The sequence below is a fragment of the Hipposideros armiger genome, unplaced genomic scaffold (assembly GCF_001890085.2).
Source record: "Hipposideros armiger isolate ML-2016 unplaced genomic scaffold, ASM189008v1 scaffold_1787, whole genome shotgun sequence".
NCBI lineage: Eukaryota > Metazoa > Chordata > Mammalia > Chiroptera > Hipposideridae > Hipposideros > Hipposideros armiger.
This window is the reverse complement of record NW_017733137.1, coordinates 51616-59846: the sequence shown is the minus strand read 5'-3', so window position 1 is coordinate 59846 and position 8231 is coordinate 51616. Positions and strand designations below refer to the sequence as shown.

At 38.3% G+C, this 8231-nt stretch overlaps 3 pseudogenes; all 3 read left to right on the top strand.

The window, feature by feature from the left end:
- Positions 1 to 6396, top strand: part of LOC109378186 (sterol O-acyltransferase 1-like) — a 9733-nt pseudogene extending 3337 nt beyond the window's left edge.
- On the top strand, positions 3367 to 4268 carry LOC109378180 (putative olfactory receptor 7A2; annotated as a pseudogene).
- On the top strand, positions 4319 to 6015 carry LOC109378179 (DNA-directed RNA polymerase II subunit RPB4 pseudogene; annotated as a pseudogene).
- Positions 6397 to 8231: the final 1835 nt, after the last annotated feature.

The following is an 8231-nucleotide window of genomic DNA, read 5'->3' as shown; positions in this document are numbered from 1 at the left end:
GGTAGTATACTTTAGATGAAAGGAATTAATATGTGATCATTTTCAAGAAAATAGACTCTTATTATGTGATGTTCCCTTGTTATAAGATGCCCGCCGCTAATACAGTGTGGTGTGGAGGAATTCCATTGTTTGTATGTATGAGGCGTGATTATGTTTGTAAAGACTAAGCATGTTGTTCAACTTTTCACCCAAAGAAATGAGACTTAGGAATTACCCAAAAGATGATTGTCACTTGGAGCAGCCAACTGGAGAGGTTATCTTGGTATTCTCACAGCCCTACTGCTATCCAAAAAGTTTTGAGAAATCTTTTCTGAATTGTTTTAAAGTCAGTTTGAGTATTTCAAAAAGGTAAGTGGTTCCTTAACAGCCACAATTTAATTTGTACCACAAGTGCCCGTTTAGTCACCTATTTCATTTCCCATGCCTTTCGTTCAGATGAATTTAGGCAGTTTCCAAACGTCAAATCCAACTCCATCAGACTAAAGTACTCCTCAGAGGAGGTTATTTTTGAAAAGGTTCCACATGGTCCTACCCAGTAATTATCTGCAGAGTAGTAGTCCAGTTGTAAAAAGACTGCTTTAACATAGCTCCTGATTTCTGGCATTTTTATTAAAAATTAAAATGAGTCAACCACTCGAATTTATAACTACATTTTAAATATAATGAGGGAGCTGGGAAAACTAGATTGGTCCAAGACTTGGTTACGAATAAGCCCATCTGTTAAAGCAAGCGAATGGAATTCCTAGGTCTGTATTTCTTTTCAGTACTGTAACCGTGTATTCTTATCGGGAGGACTTCGTTGCTTTGTACTGATTCTGAATACTGTATTTGTTGGACTGATGAAGGCTATTTAAAAAACAAACAACTGTCATCTTCCTTTTGTTTATTAGTGGCTTTTTTTCTGTCCAAGATTTTTAAGTGACAACAAATAATATGTGTAATAACTGTAGACTGTTTAGAATGACAGGACTGTCCTAAGAAATTTTCAGAAACAATGAAAGGAATAGCCACTTTCTATGAAACAAACTAGTTTGATAGCCATGATCTTATTGCTGGCTGCTTTTTAGCAAGACTTTACACAAATAAATTTAAACTGAAACTTCTTTTTAAAAAAAACAAAAAACAAACAAACAAAGAAACAAAGAAACAACTAACTGAATGGGACAAGATATTTGCAAACAGCGCCTCCAATAAGAGACTAATATCCAAAACGTATAAGGAACTCATATAACAGAACAACAAAAGGACAAACAATCCTATTACAAAATGGGCAGAGGACATGAACAGAAACTTCTCCCAACAAGACATACAATAAGCCAGCAGATATGTGAAAAAATATTCAACTTTACTAGCTATTAGGGAAATGCAAATCAAAACCACACTGAGATATCACCTCACACCTGTTAAAATGGTGATCATCAACAAGACAAATAATAAGTGTTGGAGAGGTTGTGAAGAAAAAGGAATCCTCATACGCTGGTGGTGGGGATGTAAGTTGGTACAGCTGCTATGGAAAAGAGTATGGAGTTTTCTAAAAAAAGGTTATTGCTATTTTTAAATGAATCAATAATTTTTTTAATTTCTTGGTTTTTTTAAAGATTTTTATTAAAGTATAGCTAATATATAAAATTATATTAGTTTCAGTATACAGTATAGTGGTTAGACATGTATACATTTACAAAGTGATCCCCCTGACTAGTCTAGTACCCACCTGGCACTATACATACTTATTACCATATTATTGAGTATATTCCCTATGCTTTATTTTACATCCCCGTGACTATTTTGTAACTACCAATTTGTACTTTTTAATTTCTTGTCCTTTTTTCCCTGTATCCCAATCTCCCTCCCATCTGGTAACCATCAGCTTGCAAAACAGTTTTCTGATTCCAAAAGTTTTGCATTTAATGTCATTTAAAAAGTCTCTCCCAGTTTCAGCTTTAAAAACCCCTGCTTTTCACACACATTGTATACTTCCTTTCATAAATTGCAGGTTTATTCCCTTTGCACATTTTCTAGTGGAATGTTCAATTTGTAAGGTGTCTTGACATCATAAAGATATTGTTCTATTCTCTTTTAAATAAACTGCTATTTGCTACTTTTCATTATTCTGGGCATTGAGGCACTGCACCTGCAGTTGGCATGCGCCAGAACCAGGGATGCTTTCTTCACAATCTCTCTGGGAACACCGCAGATTATTAGATTTTCTCTCTCTCTCCATTTTACGTCTCTGTCTATTTAACTGATTGTCTAAAATATAGTGCAGAAATGGGCTTATCAAATTATAGCCCATTTTTACATGTCCACTGGAAGATTACCAATTGGAATTTGGGTCTTCTTTCTATATTCTTTAAGGGAAAGGTAATCTGATGTTGACAGCATGCCTTGTATCTGTTCTTTTCTAATTATTTTGCTTGGAGGTGAGTAAAGCCTAGTAGTAACATGGCCCCAGAAGTTCATAGTGTGACTGTGTGTGCATGTGTGTGAGTGTGTGTGTGATGTGTGGTGTGTGATATGTCAGTGTGAATGTGTGTGTGTATGTGTGTGTGTGATGTGTGTTTGTGATATGTGTGTGTGGTTTATGGAACATGAATTGTTTTCAAAGCAGGGGTATTTAGCTCATACACTGCAAAATGTATCCCTTAAAACTCAGACTCCACAATGTTAACCAACAGATGGAAATAATGAAGGGGTCACTTCTACTCACTGGAGCCCTTGGAAATAAAATGAATGAAGCGCAAAGAGAACATTTCATTGACAGACTCCTTATATCGCTGTTTTATCTTTAACAGAGAGGCCTTCTCATTCCTCAACGTTCTCTGACACCATCTCTATCACTCTCCTTCCTCATTCCCCTCACCGCATGGCTGCCTTGTGAGACTTGATTATTTGAACCGAGTGCCAACCTCAGGCCTCTGCACTGGCTCTTTCCTATGCAGGCGACACACTTCCCAGATGCCTTCACGTCTTCCCTTTGTCTTCCTTTAGGTATCTGTTAAATGGCACAGTGTTTACAGGTCTGTCTCGATTCCCAGTAAGAATAATATACTCATCCACTTTCTTTTATACCTACTTTCTTTTTCTTCAAAGCACATATACAGACTAACATGATATATGATTTTTTATTTGCTTATATTTTTTCTCCCTTATTAATTTATAGAAAGTTTTGTTTCTGAGCACCCTATAGTCCATGACTGGAAAATGGCCAGAACTCAACATATATTCCTCAAATGAGTGAAAAATTTATATGTATTATATATACATTTGACGCAAATCATAAAATGTAGCATTTCAATATGTGTCACTAGTGTCCATGTATGAAAATTAATCTTGTTATTTTTTCATTCTAGTCATCACATCTACTTCATGGAACCAGACAATAGTACATGAATTATAGAATTTCTTCTTCTAGGACTTTCTAAAAAACCAGAACTGCAGCCCCTCATCCTTGGGCTTTTCCTCTCCATGTACCTGATCACTGTGTTGGGAAACCTGCTCATCATCCTGGCCGTCAGCTCAGACCCCCACCTCCACACGCCCATGTACTTCTTCCTCTCCAACCTGTCCTTTGTGGACGTCTGTTTCACCTCCACCGCCATCCCTAAGATGCTGGTGAACATCCAGATACAGAGCAAAGTCATAACCTATGAAGGCTGCATCATACAGATGTATTTTTTCGCTCTCTTTGCAGAATTGGATGTCTATCTCCTGACCTTGATGGCCTATGACTGCTTTGTGGCCATCAGTCACCCCCTGCACTACACGGTCATCATGCACCCCCAGCTCTGTGGGCTGCTGGGTCTGGTGTCCTGGATCATGTGTGTCCTGAAAGCCTTGTTATATAGCTTATTGGTGCTGAGGCTGTCCTGCACAGACTTGGAAATCCCCAAACTTTTTTGTGAACTCAATGAGATGATCCAAGTTGCCTGATCTGACGCCTTTCTTAACATCATGGTGATGTTTTTTTTTCAGTCAGGCTGATTGAAAGTTGTCCCCTGGCTTGGATTTTTTACTCTTACTCTAAGATGGTTTCCGCCATATGTGCAATGTCATCTGTTCAGGGGAAGTATAAAGCGATTTCTGCCTGTGCGTCTCACCTCTTGGTTGTCTCCTTATTTTATTGTACAGGTCTAGGAGTGTACCTCAGCTCTCCTGTGACCTATAGCTAACAGTCAAGTGCAACAGCCTCGGTGATGTATTCCATGGTCATACCCATGCTCAACCCCTTCATCTACTGTCTCAGGAAAAAAGACATAAAGGGGTGCTGAATGGATTGTTTTGAAAGGCAGTTACAAAAGGGGCAATTATTTTGGGGATGATGAGCTATCATGATTGGAGGGATAAAATCTTTGGAGCTAGAAAACATGGAAGTAAAATATGCCTCTTCTTTTCAATTACTGAAATTTCCCTTTATTTGAATTCAACTTCTTCATACAGTATAAGTATTTCGTATTATCATGCTTTCTGCACTGATACATAGACAGTTTTCTTCTTTGTCTATTTTCCTAGTTTCACAAAGGTTTTCTGACTTTGCATCAGAAATATTGGATTTTCCATTTACTTCTGGGGCCATACGTATTTCCTAAGAATAATTTCTTCTCAAATAATAGATATCATCTCAAGATTTTATTTTGTGTTACTGAACAAATATTCATGAGTTGTATAGCTCCCATGATATAAACTACACATGCTAAGTAAGCCCATTTATGTGATGTTTTGCTCAGGGGATTCTGCAACTACGGTTTTCACTTTGGGTCTGTCATTCTAGTCTATGTCACTCTTTTAACTGCTCTTACTGATGATACGAATTATAATATTCTGCTGATAGTTAGCGGAGTCACTGCTTTTATGCTCTCATTCAGTTCAGTGTCCACAAAGCCTACCATAGTCCCTGGCAAAAACTGATTATCAAATATATAACTCCAAGTAGAGTCCACAGGCCAAATCAAGTTTAAGAAATAGATTCACCTAATATGGTCTTCAGAAAGAATTGCCCTTAAACATGAAAAAGCATTACTCAGTTGGTTCCTATGCAAAGTATGTCTTTTTAATGTTGTAATCTACTGCTGATGTATGAAAGATGGATTCCACGTTGAGGGCCTATTTTCATTGAGGTGAAGAATGGTTAGTATATTTTAAGTTTTATTCCTAAATTATCTTCCTATATCTCTTTGCAAACTTCAGTGCTGCCCACAAATGTGACTCCTTGTTTACTTTAAACTAATGATCTCTGTTCTTTTAAACCACGTGTAACTTCAATAGGGATGTTAACCTAACAATGTCAATATCTTCCATCGTACGTCTCCCTCATGCTCGGGAATCGCTTCCATCTTCATGATCAGAAAGTGACTCACAAGAGAGCTTGACTTCCTGCCCAGTCATGTGATTTGGGTTCACCAGTTTTTCTGCTAAGTATGCACATCCTTCCAACTTGTCCTTATTACCTGGAGGGAACCCTGAGTAGTCACTTGTTAATCCAGTTATCCAAAATAAACTTGAATAAAGCATGGTCACAAATGCTGTCTCCAACTCTCAGAACATATTCCAAAAGTTGAAAAACAGCAGATTACGCCACTTCCGGTGGTGTTGGTGTCGTCACGCGGCAGGGTGAGGGCAGCAGGCGGGTTGGTAACGGAGAGGTGGATTCCTCACAGCTCATCTTTCCAAAGAGTTTGAAACACCTGGGACACTTCTAAGTTCAGAAGTTTATATGCTTGTGGAACATCGAAAGTGACAGGATGGGAGTGCAGCGGATAAAGAAGAACTTACTGAGGTCTTCATGTAAACTTGAAAGTACACAGCCCGTTTATTCGTATCAGAAACAGAGACCATTGCCAGTGTCGGTAGCTGGTTGCTTCAGAAGAAGCTTCATAAGATGGAGGAGGCCTGTTTGGCCAGCCTTTGTCCGGAGGCTCCTCAGAAGCCCAAGGCTCTGATTGCAAGCCAGAGGGGCAATTTGAAGATGACAAGCTACAGCGGATTCTTGATGATATCCAGGCCAAGAGCAGCTTTTAATATTAATCTCCAAACATCACTGTCACTGAGGGAACCACATCCCCAGCCCAGCACCGCTGTTCCCCAGAATCAGGGGCTGATGTCCACAGAAATTTTATGGCAGAAGACACTTGGGTTTCTTTTGGATCCAACAACCCAGGTTGGTTTTGTTTAGGTTGCTATTTCAAACTTGACAGTAGGACCATGAGGATTGTTGGTCTTGTGGAGGCTTCACAGTAACAAAGCCTGTGGCTTTCTGAGCTTGCCTCTGGAGAGGTTGCGGTGGGGTGAAGTGTACAAAAGGTACGTCGTTGACTACCTCATCCTATGGGTTTTGTCCCCTGTGTTATTGTGGATTCCCTATATTTCATGTTCTTGTTTCAATGTGTTTCTAGTTTTTGAAACTAGACAAGAACATAGAAAACTCATGTGGAAAATAACAGTCTATCTAAATGCAAAAAGGAAGAATTAACCCAGACCTGTATAATTGGTTGAATTCTAAAAGAAAGCATGAGAGCATTCCTTACTGACTGTGAGAGAGACTTAGCATCACGGTGCTTCACCCAGGAGACAGGGAAGAATCTCACCATGAGAAGTGGTATCATCTGAGGATAACTGTGCTAAGTATTGGGGGGCCCATAGCCTTGAGGTAGGTGGGGACTTTGCCTGTTTTTTGAACTGTTGCAGAATATAGATTTGGAATAAGCAATCCTAACGTGCTTTCTTTGTCTTTCCCGATTAAAGATTTTTTTTCCCTTCATAATCCAGATATGCAAGTTTGACCACACCGAAGTATCCCTGTGTGTGACATCCCGTCCAAATCTCTGGCTTGCTGCTCGGCAACAGGTGTTCTCTGATGGGGTGATTTGGAAGAAGGGAGCCTGCTGCTTCCTAAGTCATTGCAGTGAAGTCACTCAAGCTGAGGCAAGTTGGGGGAAACACTTTAATCACTAAACATTCTAGCTTTGATTTTTCTGAAGGAAAATATGCCTGTTTTCTTCACATTTTGTAAATGTTTGTTTGTGGAAGACTTCCTTTCAAATGAATTCACGATCCAAGGAAAAGGTAGAGGAAAGGACAACATTGGCTTTAAAGGTGAAGATAGTTTTATGTCAGTGTGGGCAAAGGTAAAAATAATATATTTTTAAAAATTATTTAAACAGCTTTTTTGGTAGAATCTTTAGGGTTTTCTGTATATACTGGGTTGTCGGAAAAGTCATAACGTATTTTTTCTATGTTTTTCATTGCAAAAATGCATCATGACTTTCCGACAACCCAATAGTATCATGTCTTCTGCATAAAGTGACAATTTAACTTCTTCATTCCCAATTTGGATGCCTTTTATTTCTTTCTCTTGCCTGATTGCTCTGGCTAGGACTTCCAATAGTATGTTGAAAAGCCAAGGTGATAGGAGACAGCCCTGTTTTTTTCCTGAATATAGAGCAAAGGGCTTCAGTTTTTCACCATTAATTATGATATTAGCCTAGGATTTTTCTTATATGGCCTTTAATATGTTCAGATATTATCCTTCCATACCCATTAAATTAAGTGTTTTAGTCATAAATGGATGTTATATATTGTCAAATGCTTTTTCTGCATCTATTGATATAATCATTTGATTTTTGTCTTTTATTTTGTTTATGTTGTGTATCAGATTGATTGATTTGCATATGTTGACCCTTCCTTGTGCCCCTCGGATGAATCCCACTTGGTTGTGATGTATAATCTTTTTAATGCATTGTTGTATTATATTTGCTAGAATCTTTTTAGGAGTTTTGCATCTGTATTCATCAGAGATATTGATCTGTAATTTTCTTTTTTGTGGGGTTATCCTTACCAGGTTTTGGTATCAGAGTAATGTTGGCCTCATAAAATAAGTTAGGGAGTATTGTCTCATCTTCAATATTTGGAAGAGTTTGAGTAGGACAGGTATTAGATCCTCTTTGAGTGTTTGGTAGAATTCACTAGTGAAGCCATCTGGTCCTGGACTTTTGCTTTTGGGAAGGTTTTGTATATTGACGGAGGCCAAGACATGGAAACAACAAAAGTGTCCTTTGATAGATGATTGGATAAAGAAGATGTGGTATATATACACAACGAAATACTATTGTTCCACAGGAAAAGATGAAATAGTGCCATTTGCGACAACATGGTTGGATCTTGAGATTATTATGCTAAGTGAAATAGTCAGACAAAAAAAGTCGAGAGCCATATGATTTCACTGATATGTGGAATAT